Source organism: Bufo gargarizans, chromosome 1 (assembly GCF_014858855.1).
Source record: "Bufo gargarizans isolate SCDJY-AF-19 chromosome 1, ASM1485885v1, whole genome shotgun sequence".
NCBI classification, from domain to species: Eukaryota; Metazoa; Chordata; class Amphibia; order Anura; family Bufonidae; genus Bufo; species Bufo gargarizans.
Window position 1 is genome coordinate 536,839,359 of NC_058080.1, and position 16,826 is coordinate 536,856,184.

Here is a 16,826-nt window from a genome sequence, read left to right on the forward strand (position 1 = left end):
CTAATTTAATAGCAGATGTTTTGTCAGATAGTTCTGATAAAGTGGCAGTATATAAAAACCCTATAGTCAATTCTAACACAAGTAGTGGGTTGCTTCATCATATGTATACCATGCTGGAAGCCAATTTAAATTTTGGAGGTACACATTGGTATACATATGATGAAATGTATAGATAAAACCTAGGTTTTTAGCCTAATTTAACTTGAGGATCCAAAGATGTTGGTTTGTGGCTGAATCGCAATCTACCGCAAAGATCAATGCCCATTAAACAAACGTATCTCAAACTAGTATTAAAAGAGGAATATGCTTCACCTACAATGATTCACAATGCAGATGGCTTACTAACTGCAGATACAGACACAAATGCTCTGCTTGTGAAGGAACACCCACAATGTTCAGGCGTTTCAAAAGACAGAATGCTTAAGTTCTCTCGACTGCCCTCGTCAGTGAAGCGAAGCGTTCTCCTTAGGGACACTATAGCAACATGAAGGGCAGTTAGGAAAACTTTCGGTCTGTCATGTGAGGTCTCTAGCAGAATGGTTTTGTGGGGTCATCCTGATTTTGAATCGGCCATGAGTGATAAACAATTGGTTCAGTGGGAGCAGAAGGGGATCCTAAGGGTCAGTCATTTATGGAAACAGGAAGAAAAGAGGCTATATGAGTTCCAGGAAATACAGACAATGTATGGAATCTCTCCTAACCATTTTCTAGCATATTATCAGATAAAAGCTTTTCTACAAAGAAGGGTGAGAGATTTATCTAAGGTATTTCTACCTGGCCCCTTTGATACCTTGATAGGTAGTGAAGGGAGCCGTAAGGATTTGTCCTTCATTTATAGCTGTTTGTGAGATGAGGAGTCAAGGAGGGGGGATGCGGCTTTATTCAAGAGCTGGCTTAAGGACTTCCCGAACATGAACCTGCCCGAACAGTTATTGGAAGGATGGGGCAAGATACGGAAAATAATTAGCAGTGAAATATGGAGGGAATCTTACTTTAAAATACTGCATAGAGCCATATATGGTTTCCACTTGCCAAGGGGGGCAGCCAATATCTTACCAGATAGAATAACGCAATGCCCTAAATGTGCTTAAGGACTTCCCGAATATGAACCTGCCCGAACAGTTATTGGAAGGATGGGACAAGATACGGAAAATAATTAGCAGTGAAATATGGAGGGAATCTTACTTTAAAATACTGCATAGAGCCATATATGGTTTCCACTTGCCAAGGGGGGCAGCCAATAGTTTACCAGATAGAATAACGCAATGCCCTAAATGTAACACTCCAAACACTGATCTCACACATGGGCTGTGGGCGTGTGTAAAAGTTCAAGTTTACTGGAAATCTATCATTGATAAGATTAATAACAAGTACAAAATAAAGGTTCCTTTGGACCCAGAATTGATTATATTTCAAGTGGGGAGAGCTGAGTTGCAGCCTCGTCTAAACGACTCAATACATGTGATACTACTGGCAGCCAAGCGGAGTATACTAGCTCACTGGCTACGCCCGGAGCTTCCCAGTATTGATGAGGCATTTCGCTTATCCACGCATTGTTTGAAACTTGAATGTATTGAGGCGGAGATTTGTAAGTCAAAGTTGACAGGGCCCTTCTTCAAAAAGTGGAGACCGTATATGGAACATTTCCTCAACAAGGATGAAATTCGAGATATTGTTGTGCCGTTCACCCAAACGGAGTGGTTCTTAAAATTGGGAACTTCAGATCCATGGTACCAGTTGCTAAATGAAAAAGCAGGACAGGGAATCAGTGAGAGGGATGGCGAATCATGACGATAGATTCATCATATGCTGAAGTCGAGATGAGAGGGGGGTGGGGGAGGGGGAGGGAGGGGAAAAAGTTGTATGGGGATTATGTTTTAAAAAAATAATAATAATAATTGTATAATGCTATACTCTGGAGTATTGTGTAACTTGTCAATACTGTCTTCTTCAAATAAAGAGAAGTTGAAAAAAAAAAAAAGACAGAATGCTTCAAACCAAAATCAATTTGAACAGCACGGACGCTGGTGGACACAAGATTAACCTCATGGCTATTATGGTATCCAAACAAGGAGAAATCTAGACTGCTCCTTGATGGTTTAAATAATGGGTTTTACGTACCTGAGTTTAAGGGTTCTGGATGTATTTGGGTGGAGAATCTCAAATATGCTGAAAAACATTAGGATATAGTTAAAGAAAAGATTTAAAAAAATACATGGCCCTTTCACGTAACCTCCATTTAATCATTTTAAATTACACCCCCCCCCCCCCCCCCCCCCCACGGTATTGTTCAAAAATCTTTTACTGTAGATTGGCCACCTATTCCGGTAAACATTTAGTCAAATATGCATCTTTTGACCAGGCAATATCATTATTAAGACTATTTGCTATTAGAGCACTTTTAGCAAAAACTGCTATTAAATTGGCATTTCGATTTCTTCCCATAAATCCATTGGATTATGACTCATTAGGTTTCTAATTTGACAGCGAATATTACTTGGATAAAGCATTCCCAATAGAATTCTCTGTATCTTGTTTCTATTTCGAAGCATTTGCAATGTTTCTGCAGTGGGTAGTTAAAACATACACTAATTGTGGTGGCGTTTTACACTACTTGGACGATTTTTTATTTGTCAGAAGGCTTGTTTCACACTAGTGTTATAGCCTGCCAGAGCTCTCTGTTTACGCAATGCCCACGGCCCCATTGTCTATAATGGAGTCCGGCTGAGATACGGCCGCTGCCCGGCAAATTTGCTGGGCTTCAGCCAGACCAAAAAACACTGCATGCAGCGTTTTTTGTGCGTCAGTTATATGCCTCTACTAGCTGCAAGTTATCCCCATTTTTACATATTAGACTTACAAGAGACATGAAAGAGGACAATTAAACAATTCAATAGTAACAATTAGGGATGAGCGACTTTATATTTTGAAGTTCGTGTTGGGGTATATGCTAAATTGCGTTATGGATTCCGTGACCACGGACCATAACGCAATTCCATGACGGAATGCATAACGGAATACCTTTAGAGGCATTCCATTATTTATTCCGTCATAATAGAAGTCTATGGCCTGCATAACGGATCCGTCTGGTTTTTTGTTATGCTAGAGTCCTATCCTGCATGACTGAAATCGGACGGATCTGTTATGCAGGCCATAGACTTCTATTATGACAGAATAAATAATGGAATGCCTCTAAAGGCATTCCGTTATGCATTCCATCATGGAATTGCGTTATGGTCCGTGGTAACGGAATCCATAACGCAATTCAGCATATACCCCAACCCGAACTTCAAAATATGAAGTTTGCTCATCACTAGAAACAATCCGGAAGCAGGAGAAATTCATTGATTCTGAATCCTTGAAATTGTTCACCGATGCAGCTGGTTATGGGGCTTACTTTAAGGGCTTGTTCACACGACCGTTGCCTCTCCGTTGCTGTATTGCGGCCCGCATACGGCGGGTCCGCAATACACGGGGTTTCGGCCGTGTGCATTTCGCATCACGGATGCGGACCCATTCACTTGGCCCGCGGTCGGTGCCAGTGCATTGTGGACCGCAATTTGCGGTCCACAGCACGGGCACGGAGGGGCAATGGTCGTGTGAACAAGCCCTAACAGCGAATGGTCAGCGGAACACTGGCCCCAGAAATAGATTTCAAATGGAAGGACAAAAAATATTGTCCCATTATTAATTCCTGTAGTTGTAGCCTTAGTTATCTAGTTATAATAAAATAGATATTATTATATACGAACAATAAAGGAGTAGTGTTTGCGGCAAACTATCAAAATCTGATGCAGTGGTTAAATTATTACGATTGTTTAAACAACAATATATAGTTAAAGGCTACTTATATTAAAGGGCATCTGTCATCAGATTTGTACCTATGACACTGGCCGCCCTGTTACATGTGCATTTTGCAGCTGAAGGGATCTGTGTTGGTCCTATGTTAATATGTGCCCGCATTGCTGAGAAAAATTAAGTTTTAACCCTTTAGGATAGCGGAGTTTTTTTCTGTTTTCATTTTTCTTCCCAATCTTTCTTGAGCCATAACGTTTTTATTTTTCAGTTCATATAGCTGTATGAGGGCTTATTTTTCTGCGGGACAAGTTTTAATTTTTAATGCCACCATTTAATATGGCATACAATGTAGTGGGAAGCGGGAATAAAATTCCAATTTGGGGGGAACTGGAAATAAAACACAATTCCTCCACTGTTTTATGGGTTTTGTTCCCAGGGCGTTCCCTTTGCTTTAAAACTGACCTGTGCCTTTCATTCCCTGGGTCAGTACGATTACAATGATACCACGATTATCTAAATAGTGTAAAAAAAAAATGTAAACGTTGAAAAAAATATCTTTTTTACATCACCATTACTGAGTGGGGGCTCAGTTTTTGCGGGACAAAAACATTTTATTAGACTTTTTGGGGTAAGAGAAGCAATGAAAAAATGGCAAATTGGCAATCTTCACCCTTTATTTCCATTATGCCATTCGCCATATTGGAAAAATATTTTTATATTTTAATACTAAGGGCGTTTTGCGGAGGCAGTTATGCCCATGATGTTTATGTTTTTTGTTATTTATGTATTTATTTTATTCTACGAAAAGGGGGGTGATTTAAAAAAAAAATTATATATATTTTTAAATTTTTTTTGTAACTTTTTTTTTCTAATTTTGAAGCTCGTATTTGAACCTACAAAATCATTTTTTTTTTTTATTCTGAACCTTCATGGGTCTTTTAGGTCTATGATTTGTACAGAATTGCTCATTTCTTATGTTGGCCTGCCACCTACTGGCCAAAATAAGAATTGCAGCTTCAATACCCTGGGTCTCCTCAGACCAGCGTATTGAATTCAATTACCGGCTTCCTCATTGGCAGTAGAGGATGCTGGTAAGAAGCCCGGAAGCTCGTGCTTTTCACCCTTTGGATGATCACGGCATGTAAAGGCTTTAATGACCGCGATCTGCATTTATTGCTGGTAGCGGTCATTAGCTGCAGGTCTCTGCAGTTTGAAGCAGTGGAAACCTGACAGCCCTGACGTCTGCTGCATACATGAGCGGGCGCCATGTTTGCACTTCTCTCCAGCGCCGTACATGTACAGCACTGGTAGTAAACGGGTTAATATATGTAAACGAGCAGGGGCAGCAGCGATACGTGAGTGTGTCGGGCTGCTGCTGAGGAACGCAGGTTGTTACCATAATCATGGAAAGTTTTTTTTTGTTTTTTTTTTATATGGAGCTTTTTATCTCACCAGCAGTTCCAGATATTCAAAGAATTGGTGCCTGAAGCAGTCAAGGAGGAAATACCATATCCAAAACAACACTGGAAATTGATTTGGGATTAGTTCACGATTTAGAATGCCTTGACCCCTACAGGGGCATATGCAGCCGCACGGCAAGAATAGTTTGAAACTTGCAATTTGATTGGTTGTGAATACCTACAGAACAATTTTAACATAACATTAGCTTTTGTTTGCCATTAAAACATTAACAGGTACTGTATTTTTTGCCCCATAAGACACACCTAGGTTTTAGAGGAGACAAATAAGAAAAAAATATTTTTCATCAGACCCCCAGTGTTGATTAGATCCCCAGTATATCTCAGAGCTCAGATCAGAAAAAAAAATAAATCAACTTACCTCTCCCTTACTGGAGGCCACCGCAACCAGATGATTCTCTTCCTGCCATGCTGTGCATCACACAGTGTGCCAACGTTCTCATGCTGTGTGCAGGTCATAGCAGAGGAAAATCAGGGAGCGGTGAGTACAGAGTCAACACAAGGAACACTGCATTTACAGCTCCCGGTCCTGCTGTACTAATGAGCGCTTCCATAATGAAAGTGGTCATTAGTATTCATTCCATACGACGCATTGTCATCTCCCCCCCCCCCCCCCCCCCCACACACACACACACACACACACACACACACACACACACACACACACACACTTTTGGGGAGAAAAAGAGTGGGATTTATTTTTTTACGAAACTTAGTAGATTATAACACATATTGAAATTATGAGCACTTTATCAAAGACTGAAGGGGTTTAAAAAAAATGTGCCAGAGAACAGAGAAGATGAATATCCTTAGATCTATTATTTAAATTCTGGTCATACTTACCACAAGTGTGTTCCTCTTCATTTGAAGTCCAATAAGTTAGAACATCCTTTATAACATTTCTTGCTGCACTGCGAATTGGAGAAATCAATGCAATGAATAAAAAAATCGGATTCACCAATTTTAATGAATGACTTCTAGGTAAAATAACAGGTGCAGACAACGAGAGTGCAAGTGATTGAACATGGGGAACAAAAGAAACCCCATCACAGCAGGCGTACTGCCCAGGAGTTATGATAGTACCGGAAGTTTATACTAATATCAAGTTTAGGTGGGTTAGTAGATGGGGAAAGACAAGAAGTTCAGTTTTAGAGAGAGGAATATAATGTTAGAGACAGCTGCCAGACACGCACTGGTGTTCTGTAATACAGCAGGGGTGATGTCAGGGGATGAGGTGTATAGTTGGTGTCATCAGCATAGAGATGGTACTGGAAACTAAATCTACTTATAGTCTGTCCAATAGGGGCTGTGTAGAGAAAGAAGAGGACCTAGAACTGACCCCTGAGGAACCCCAACATCAAGAAGATGAAGAGAAATAGAACAAATAGTAAAACATATTTACCATATTTTTTGCATTATAAGATGCACCGGGCCATAAGACACAAAAACATTCAATAAAATAAAAGAATAAGATCTCAACAGCAGAATTAAGAATTATCATCACTGTCATTAACAAATGAGGAGAAATGTTAATCTTCAGGTACTCTGCTAGTTCTCAGGGAACCCCAGAAACTCCTCATCGCTACTCTCAGAATTTATAAAGCTCAGTTGCTTACAATCACTGGCATCATTTTCTTCGCTACCTTCATATAGGATACAATCTTCAGCGCCATCTAAGGGCTCTTTCACACCTGCGTTATTGTCTTCCGGCATAGAGTTCCGTCGTCGGGGCTCTATGCCGGAAGAATCCTGATCAGTTTTATCCTAATGCATTCTGAATGGAGTTAAATCCGTTCAGGATGCATCAGGATGTCTTCAGTTCCAGAACGGAACGTTTTTTGGCCGGAGAAAATACCGCAGCATGCTGCACTTTTTGCTCCGGACAAAAATCCTGAAGACTTGCCGCAAGGCCGGATCCGGAATTAATGCCCATTGAAAGGCATTGATCCGGATCCGGCCTTCAGCTAAACGTCGTTTCGGCGCATTGCCGGATCCGATGTTTAGCTTTTTTAGAGTGTTTACCATGGCTGCCGGGACGCTAAAGTCCTGGCAGCCATGGTAAAGTGTAGCGGGGAGCGGGGGAGCAGCATACTTACCATCCGTGCGGCTCCCGGGGCGCTCCAGAGTGATGTCAGGGCGCCCCAGGCGCATGGATGACGTGATCGCATGGCACGTCATCCATGCGCCTGGGGCGCTCTGACGTCACTCTGGAGCGCCCCGGGAGCCGCACGGATGGTAAGTATACCGCTCCCCCGCTCCTACTATGGCAACCAGGACTTTAATAGCGTCCTGGGTGCCATAGTAACACTGAAAGCATTTTGAAGACGGATCCGTCTTCAAATGCTTTCAGTACACTTGCGTTTTTCCGGATCCGGCGTGTAATTCCGGCAAGTGGAGTACACGCCGGATCCGGAAAACGCAAGTGTGAAAGAGGCCTAAGGCATTACTAATGCCACATTTTTGAATGACCTTACAACTGTTTCATCCTTCACTGATTGCCATGATGTTTTCACAAACTTGTGTGATAGTGGTCCACTTCATTCATCCAGTAGGTGGCAGATCATGATTACCAGCAGCCATACATTTGTTCCACTCTTCTCGTATAAAAACTTTAAGGCTTCGTTCACATCACCGTTCTGGCTTTCCGTTCTCCTTCTCCGTCTAGGAGCAGGAGAACGGAAAGGACGGAAAGGGCACATAACTGACGCCAAACGGAGCCCTTAGAACCCCATAGATTATAATGGGGTCTGTTATGTTTCCGCTCAGAAGATGATTTTTAAGCGGAGACAAAAGTCCTGCATGCAGGAGTTTTGTCTCCGCTTAAAAATCATCTTCTAAGCGGAAACATAACGGACTCCATTATAGTCTATGGGGTCCTAAGGGCTCCGTTTGACTCAGTTTGGCGTCAGTTATGTGCCTTTTCCGTTCTCCTGCTCCTAGACGGAGAAGGAGAACGGAAAGCCAGAACGGTGATGTGAACGAAGCCTAAATCGTTTGTTAAAAGGGTTTTCCAAAATCTTTATACTGATGCTCCATCCTTTGGATAGCTCATCAGTATCTGATCGGTCTGACACCTGGGACCCCTGCCAATCAGCTGTTTGAGAAGGTACAGTGCCCGAAGTAGAGCCGCAGACATCTTTCTGCTCCCCAAGCACAGCACTGTACATTTGATAGCTGCTGTGCTTGGTATCGCAGCTCAGCCCCATTCACTTAAATAGGGCTAAGCTGCACCTAGACCATGTGCCCAATGAATGTGATGTCACACGGCCTAGGGAAAGCTTGGAGAAGGCCATGGTGCTACTGCGAGCACCTGTGCCTTCACAAACAGCTGATAGGCGGGGTCCCAGGTGTCGGACCCTCACCAATTAGATACTGATTACCTATCCAGTAAAAAGATCTAGGAAAACCCCTTTAATGGAAACATCTAGAGGTTGTAACTGACTGGTAAGCCCCCAGAAATATGAGTCTTCACTCCTTTTAAATATCTTTTTTATGGTTTCACTATGTGCCCTAAACTGGTCAAGCGCTAATAGGGCAGGTTTTTCAGAAGCCCTCCAGGGCATTTGGAAAGCACTTTTTCAACTCATACTTTTATTCAATTTTTATCAATCCATCCTTTCTCGTGCACATAGCTGCTCATGGGATCACCTCTTTTGACATGTTTTTCTTTTGAAAATTAACTTTGGTGGAATTTTGGTGCCACCTGCATAACAGGACAACACAGCCATGTAATGGCTTTTCTCATGTCCTGAGGTTTAAACAGTTATGGTTTTGGACCATTCAGATCAACAGTCCAGTTTCATGGAACATCAAAGGTTAAATGGGTTATCTTGGTAAAGATAATGATGACTTATCCTCAGCATAGGTCAACATAATCGTGTCCCGGCACCCCCGCCGATCAGCTGTTTCAGGGAGCTGCTGCGCTCACCGGAGCTCTGGTTAACAATGCTGGCTTCCGACAGCTTTCCAAGCACAGCATCGTATAGCAGTTGTGTTTGGTATTGCAGCTCAGCTCCATTGACTTGAATGGGACTGAGCAGCAACTAGGCCATGTGACAGATGTACGGTGACATCACACGGTCTAGGAAAAGGCGACGATGCTCACGGATTGACAGACATCCTGGGACTCGGGACCCTGTTGATCTGAAATTGATGACCTATCCAGAGGATAGGTTGTTAATAGTAATTCCCAGATCACCCCTTTAAAGGGACGCCATCCATCTTGCTGATTATTTCAAATCCATTTTTTTCTTCCTAGTATAAATTACAAATTTGAGAAAAGACAGAATTTGTGACTCATATTCATCTGCCATTTTTTTTTTTTTAGCAATTCTAGTTTGGTGCGCAATGCAAGGTCACATCTTTTCATGAAACTGTAACACCACCATGCTGATCCTGTGAAATCCTTGATGCCTTTCTTTGCAGCAACGCGTTTGGTTTTATATATGATCATTTTTGTAGAGACTGAAAAGCCATTATTCCTGTGATATGTTTCATTTGCACATCTAAGGGTACTTTTACCCTAGAGTTTTTCTTTTCCAGCACTGAGTTCCATCAAAAGGGCTCAATGCCGGAAAAGAACTGATCAGGCATATCCCCATGCATTCTGAATGGAGAGTAATCCGTTCAGGATGCATCAGGATGTCTTCAGTTCAGTCATTTTGACTGATCAGGCAAAAGATAAAACCGCAGCATGCTACGGTTTTATCTCCGGTGAAAAAAACTGAACACTTGCCTAAATGCCGGATCCGGCATTTTTTCTCATAGGAATGTATTAGTAATGTATTCAAAATACTGGAATGCCGGATCCGTCCTTCTGGTCTGCGCATACCGAAAAAAAAGGTGAAAAAAAATAAATGCCGGATCTGTTTTGCCAGAAAGACGGATCCGGCATTTCAATGCATTTTTTTGACTTATCAAGCAGTTTTAAGACTTATCAGGATCCTGATCAGTCTTACTGATGCCCTCAGTTGGCATTTCTGGTGACGAAACTGCTTGCCGGATCACTCTGCCGCAAGTGTGAAAGTAGCCTAACTGTGGCCACTTTGGAGAATGCCCTCAAAAAATCTTGTTACTTTTATCCACTTTTTGCAGCTGATCCTCCTGTTTCCTCCATTATCTTATCATTCTTTCAATTGGAGGTGGCCCAAGATGTCTCTCAGCTGCCCTGCTTCCTTGTTCTTTAGCATACTCCCATATTCTCATACTCTCTGATTCACATGCTGATGCTTGCATTTTTATATAATCTCTAGAACAGGATATTCTAAACTTGTCTTCACTTTTGTGAAAGTTTCACTGCTTTTTGGCCTAGATCCATTATGATATCCTATCGGTGTATATATACACGCACTTGCTGAAATAAAGTTTGGTCATTTATAGAGAACTCACCTCCTGTGTCTCTCGGATGAGCTTGACTTAACCCTTGATGTGACCCCATCATCATATCATTAGGGCTGATTTCTCTCACAACAGCAGATATCCCCATAACCATTTCAGCAGCAGATCCCCCCGTAACAGTGTGTCAGCAGCAGATCCCCCCCCCCCCTCCACATAGCAGTGCGTCATCCACTGATGGTCTCAGCTACATGTGCCCCCATAACTATGCAGGATACAGTGCTGACAGTTTTTTCATTACTGTATTTTGTTGAAGAAAGTTACAGTAGTCTCCTGCTGCAAACTGTACATTTTTGAACGATGTCAAAGCAGAGAAAGCTTTTATATAAAATCCATTTTAATCTTGAGGTAATAAAATACGCCAAAGAACATGGAAACAGGACACCTGAGAGACATTTTGAGCCACATCCAACTGAAAAAATTATTAGGGAAACAGGAGGATCAGTTGGAAAAAGCAGATAAAAGTAAACACACTTTTTGTTCAATTTTTTTTCCCTCCTCTAAAACCTAGGTGCTTCTTATGGGCGAAAAATTATGGTATATTGGAAATTATATAGTCAACAAGGGTCTTCAGAATATTGTTGAGAAAGGCCTGCCATGTGTGGCTCTAGCTATTTAGCTACGCTTTATGGCGTATGGGGGTAAGTCGTCCAGTTAATAATAGGCGTACATGGGTAATTGTTTATTGCTTAATTAAATTAATATTATAATTTAAAAAAACTTTAAAAAACCTAAGTTTAACTTGGTTTTACCCATGAAGAACATTGCTGTAATAATTTACCAATAATTTTATTTAATAAAAGATTAATTATAAGTTATCTTTTAGTTCTTGTCTTTATTAACCTACTTTCACACTAGCGTTTTTGCTGGATCCGGCAGAGTTCAGCAAAAACGCTTCCGTTACTGATAATACAACCATCTGAATCCGTTATGAACGGATCCGGTTGTATTATCTTTAACATAGCAAGGACGGATCCGTCATGAACTCCATTGAAAGTCAATAGGGGACGGTTCCGTGTCAGAGAAAACGGATCTGTTCCCGTTGACTTGCATTGTGTGTCATGACGGATCTGTCTTGCTCCGCATCCCATGACCGAAAGCAAACCGCAACTTGCTGCAGTTTGCTCTCCGGTATAATAGCGCAACCAAATGGAACCGAATGCATTTTGGAACATTCCGTTCTGTTTAGTTACGTTTTGTCCCCATTGACAATGAATAGGGAATAAACTGAAGTGTTTTTTTCCGGTATTTAGACCCTATGACGGATCTCTATACCGGAAAATATTGACGCTAGTGCGAAGGTAGTTTTATATAGGTGATGTTCTTAAAAATTAAGTGGAGCTTATGCCACCATGCTAGTGTCCCTTGTATGACTATATCAATATGTGATGGCTCCTCAGATCATCACCTCAGCAGTTGGGGGAGTGTGGTGCTCCACAGCAAAGACAGGATAGAATTGTTGTGAAAAATAATAATTGGTTTGTTGGACAATGATGAATTCACCTTTTTACCACAGCCAGGTAAAAAATCCAGGAAGAGAAACCCTTGATTCTTTTCAAGAGACGAAGCTTTATTTAGATCATTTTTAGAGATGAATGACTATATACTCGAACCCTGGATTTGTCACTTAAGACAATATGGTTCCAGTCCGTAGCAGTCCAGGTTTCTCATTCATGACACTACTGCTAACTATGACAATGGTGGCTGTTTGTCAATGGCAGGACACGTAATGGGCACCATGACAACAAATTTGTATGGGCACATAGCAGGGCTCAGAATGGAAGAAGCGTCATTCTGTTTTTGGAGCTCGGATTTTGCTGGAATGGTTTTCGGGCCCTACATCACATTTGCAGGGACTCTGAGGTACCCATACAGTGAAAACTCCCAATAAGTGACCTCATTTTGGAAACTACACTCCTTAAGTTATTTATCAAGAGATAGGGTGAGCATTTTGACACCACAGCTGTTTGAAGAGGCCACCGTGTTCTGGTGAACACGATGGCCTCTTCCTAGGCCACAGGTCATCAAACACATGGCCTAGGCGCAAGTCAGTCCCATATTAAAGTGAATGGGTCTGAGCTGCAATACAATGAAAAGCAACTATACGATGTTCGGTATGTTGTTAGGAGGCCACAGTGCTCACTAGAGCAATGTGGACTCTTCAAACAGCTGATCGGCATGGGTGCCGGTAGTCAGTCCCCCACCAATCAGATATTGATGACCTATCAAAATCTTGGACAATCCCTTTAAAAGAACCTGTCACCACATACCTTCATATCAGTTTGAATGAACTGTTAGATGTGCGCTGGTCCCCTGAGTAACACACTCTTCATCTCCTCCTGATTATTGCCCCACATTTTAGAGAAATTCTTCTTTTTTGCATATGCAAACTAACTGCATTAATACAGGGCCAGGCAAAACTACATCACTGCATGGCCCTCTTACCCAAAGCTTTGGGACCGGAGCAGCCAGGAATACATAGAGTGGCTTTCAGTGCAACTGTGACACCCTTGTTGCACTGACCAGTAAATCTGAGAAAGAACAATTTTTCTGGAATGAAGACAATAATCAGGATGGGATCACAAGCATTTTACTCCGGGGACGAGTGAATATCTAACAGTTTATTTCGACTGATATAAAGGCATGTGGTGACAGATGCTCTTTAATTAGCATTAACTAGCATATTTAGCAATTTGCCCCCAAAAAAGTTGCTTGTATTTCTAAGCCATGTAGACCATCTCCAAAAGGGCTGTGACATTACAATGTGTAGAACATACTAAATTTGGCGCATGACATGGTCTCTATTTTTCTGCAATTTCTAAACAGAATTCTTGAGCATTTTGCTTACACTGCGAATTTTGTTGCAGAAATTTCCACCACTGAAAATCAGTTTCATTTGTTTGAATGGGGCGGCAAGCACATGGATTTATGCAAGCCCCATTCAGGTGAATGCAACTGATTTTCAGTCGCTCAAAATTCTGAAACAAAATCCGCAGTGTGTGAACGCATGCTAAGTCTCCCCCAATATTTTCACATTTAGGCAGTTTTTAGCACCTGTATTACAGTTGTAATTCCTGGAGCTCCCATTAGTTCTGCTGAGCTTATATCACAGTAGAACTATATGGTGACCTATCTCTGGTTCAACAGAACCATAAAAGGTTTGGATATTGAGCTAAGACTATATTCTCACGAGCAAAGTAATATTTGTATGTGTTCTGGCCCTAGAAAATCTAAAAACATACAAAACGAAAACTGGACCAAGGTAGTGCATGCTGTGATTTTCTCTGGTCAGACTGATGCTCCATGTAATAAAATGTGCACTCAGAGAGAACAAGGACATGAAAATCACTTATCTGAACAAGTCCTAAATCCCACAAAGTAAAGAAAGGGCAAGTCCAAGTTATCCCATGAATTTTATAGGTATGCAACCTTTGTTTTCAGAAGCAATGGAGGTCCTTTACTAAAAACTGGCAGTTCACATGCTGGTTTTAGTGAAAACCCCACTGGCGCACATGTTGCCCCTGAACTTCCTCTTCCTGTGAGGGTGGTGGAAATAGTGAGCTGAACCCGGACATACCCTTATTTTCACCCAGGCAGCACCCCTGATGTTGGCATCGGAGCATCTCATGCTCCGATGCGCTCCCTTGCCCTGCGCTAGACCGTGCAGGGCACGGGCTATTTTGTTTACAATAACACACTGCCGGACAGAAGCTTCAGCCCGGCAGTGTGTCCGGTGATGTCACCGGCTCAGATGGGCGTGCTTTAGCGCTGCCCTAGCCGACTGGCTAGGGCAGCACTAAAGCCTGCTCATCAGTGCTGGTGACATCACCGGGCTTCCTGGCAGCCATATGGAGAGCCCCCACACGTCACCGGAACTCTTGAAAATGCCTTTGCCCTGCGCGATTTAGCTCAGGGCAAAGGAGAGCATCAAAGCATGAACTGCTCCGATGCTCAAGTCAGGGGGGCTGCCGGGGTGAAAATGGAGGGATGTCCGGGTTCAGCTCTGGACCAGGAGCAACCCCTTTAAGAGAAAAGTCCTGCATGCAGGAACTTTTTCTCTAAAAAAATGTTTTCCCGAACAGATCCCATTATGTGCTTCCGTTCTTCTGCTCCTATAACAGAGCAGAAGAACGGAAAATAATAGCTGTGATGTGAACAAAGCCTTAGCTGCGAGAGGGTCGAAGGGGGGTGCCGAGAGTGGGACCATCACAGATCAAATATTGATGACCTATCCTAAGGAAAAACCCTTTAAAGTTGATTTCTTATTCGTCAGTTTCGAACAGGTTCTCGGCACGCCAACTGGCATCAAAGTTAGCAAACTATTTTCACTAAATTGAATAAGTAACTGGTCTTTTTAAATGGTTAAATGCAGTCAGGCCGGTGATGCCTCACATTAGATACAGTTGAGATAAGCCTGGCCCGAACAGATTGTTCGCACAAGAAGTGGCATCACAATGAGCAGACAAACTATTTCTCCTGTTTTGAGTAAGTAACTGGTGTTTTTATAGGGTTAAATGAATTCAAGCCACTGATCCTACACTGCCAACATACAGAGGGCGATGGCGCTGTATGATGGGTTATTGCTTTCACATTGATGCCGCTTCTATGTGAGTGGCGTATTCTGCATTATGTGTACTGTCTGAATAGTCTGTCACAGTCCGGGAATACACAGCGCAGAATACCACACTGACATAGAACTGGCGTCAGTGTGAAAACAATAACTGAACATAAAGCGCCATTCACGATGTTCCTTCAGTGGAAATGAAAAATGTAAATCAAAACAAATGTGAACGCGGCCATACCTTTTCATATCAATAAAAAGTGTCCGTCTGCCCACTTTGATGCCAGTTCAGGCCAGAGATGCAGAACATCACCCTCTGTATGTTGGCAGTGTGAGATCAGTGGCGCAAGTGCATTTAACTCTTTAAGGGTACTTTCACACTAGCGTTTTTGTTTTCCGGTATTGAGTACCGTCACAGGGGCTCAATACCGGAAAATAACTGATCAGTTTTATCCTAATGCATTCTGGAGAGCAATCCGTTCAGGATGCATCAGTTCAGTCCCTTTTACGTTTTATGGCCGGAGAAAATACCACAGCATGCTGCAGTTTTCTCTCCGGCCAAAAATACTGAACACTTGCTGCAATGCTGGATCCATGCGCAGACCTTTAAAAATGCAAAAAAAAAATTACTGGATCAGTTTTTCCAGATGACACGGGAAGAGACGGATCCGGTATTTCAATGCATTTGTCAGACGTATCCGGATCCGTCTGACAAATGCCCTTAAAACACCACTTTTCAAAATCAGTGAAATGTGTTGATTTGCCCACTTGGATGCCAGTTCTTGTGCCCAGAGCCTGTTCGGGCCAGGCTGATCTCAACTGCACACCCTGCGGGGCACCACCTTCTGTGTATTGGCAGTGCGAGATCACAGGCCCAAATTAATTTGACCCTTTAAATCACTTTTTTGTGCCTACTTTTATGCCATTCACTTTTATTTATGTTATGCACTTATATAGTGCTGACATATTCCGCATCTCTTTACAGACATTAGCCCCATTTCCACTGCAATGCCTTTTTCAACTGATTTGCCTTTAGGATTGTTTTTTTTATCAGTAGAGATAAAGTTTCCTCAAAATGTAGGAAAAAAAAATACAAATAATGTGAATAAGAAACTGACGAACAGCGTCTTCTCTGCTATTCCTGTGTGCTCCAAGCACAGGGCGGGACGCCATAGCCCGGTGAGCGCATTCTGGCCGCAGTCCACACAGGTGCGGACATGTTCGTGCCGCCACAGGAAGGACTCGCGCAGGGCTGACCGGCCAGAGACGCCCTGTCCTAATGGGCAGGAACTGGCGAGGAGTTTGTGAGGGGGCGGGGCTTAGGCAGGAGACGAACAGGAGGTGCCTGGGGAAACAGGTAGGGATTGAGTCTTACCGGCATCCGTCCGGTGATGTCATTGTCGGTGTGTGTATGAGGCGGGAGCGGCCGGAGGAGGGGACGGTGAGTGCTCGGTAGGTGACAGCGGGCTGACAGGAACTTGTCACATACCCTGCTGTGGCTGCTTGTGCTGCTCTTATCTGCTAGGCAAGACGTTGCAAGCTGTTCACTTCTGGTACTCCTAAACACTGATGGCTCAGCGCAAACTACTGCTCCG

At 42.7% G+C, this 16,826-nt stretch overlaps 1 protein-coding gene and 1 long non-coding RNA gene across 11 annotated transcripts in view; one reads left to right on the forward strand and one right to left on the reverse strand.

The window, feature by feature from the left end:
- The window catches only part of LOC122924408, a 22,044-nt gene extending 5,360 nt beyond the window's left edge, over nucleotides 1-16,684 (reverse strand). Inside the window, exons 1-4 of one of the 2 annotated variants that reach the window (XR_006387400.1) lie at nucleotides 16,607-16,684; nucleotides 6,120-6,187; nucleotides 2,122-2,169; nucleotides 1,266-1,740 (exon numbers count right to left, since the gene is read on the reverse strand). This is a non-coding gene — a long non-coding RNA (uncharacterized LOC122924408). Of the gene's footprint in view, nucleotides 1-1,265; nucleotides 1,741-2,121; nucleotides 2,170-6,119; nucleotides 6,188-16,606 lie in introns of those variants that run through there. The other variant, XR_006387399.1, reaches the window with a different exon arrangement.
- The window catches only part of LIMK2 (LIM domain kinase 2), a 51,752-nt gene continuing 51,435 nt past the window's right edge, over nucleotides 16,510-16,826 (forward strand). For 3 of the 9 annotated variants that reach the window (XM_044275451.1, XM_044275454.1, XM_044275446.1), the window contains exon 1: nucleotides 16,574-16,672. The gene's annotated coding sequence lies outside the window, so the exon portion shown is untranslated. Of the gene's footprint in view, nucleotides 16,684-16,826 lie in introns of all 9 variants that reach the window. The other 6 variants (XM_044275450.1, XM_044275449.1, XM_044275453.1 and 3 more) reach the window with 6 other exon arrangements.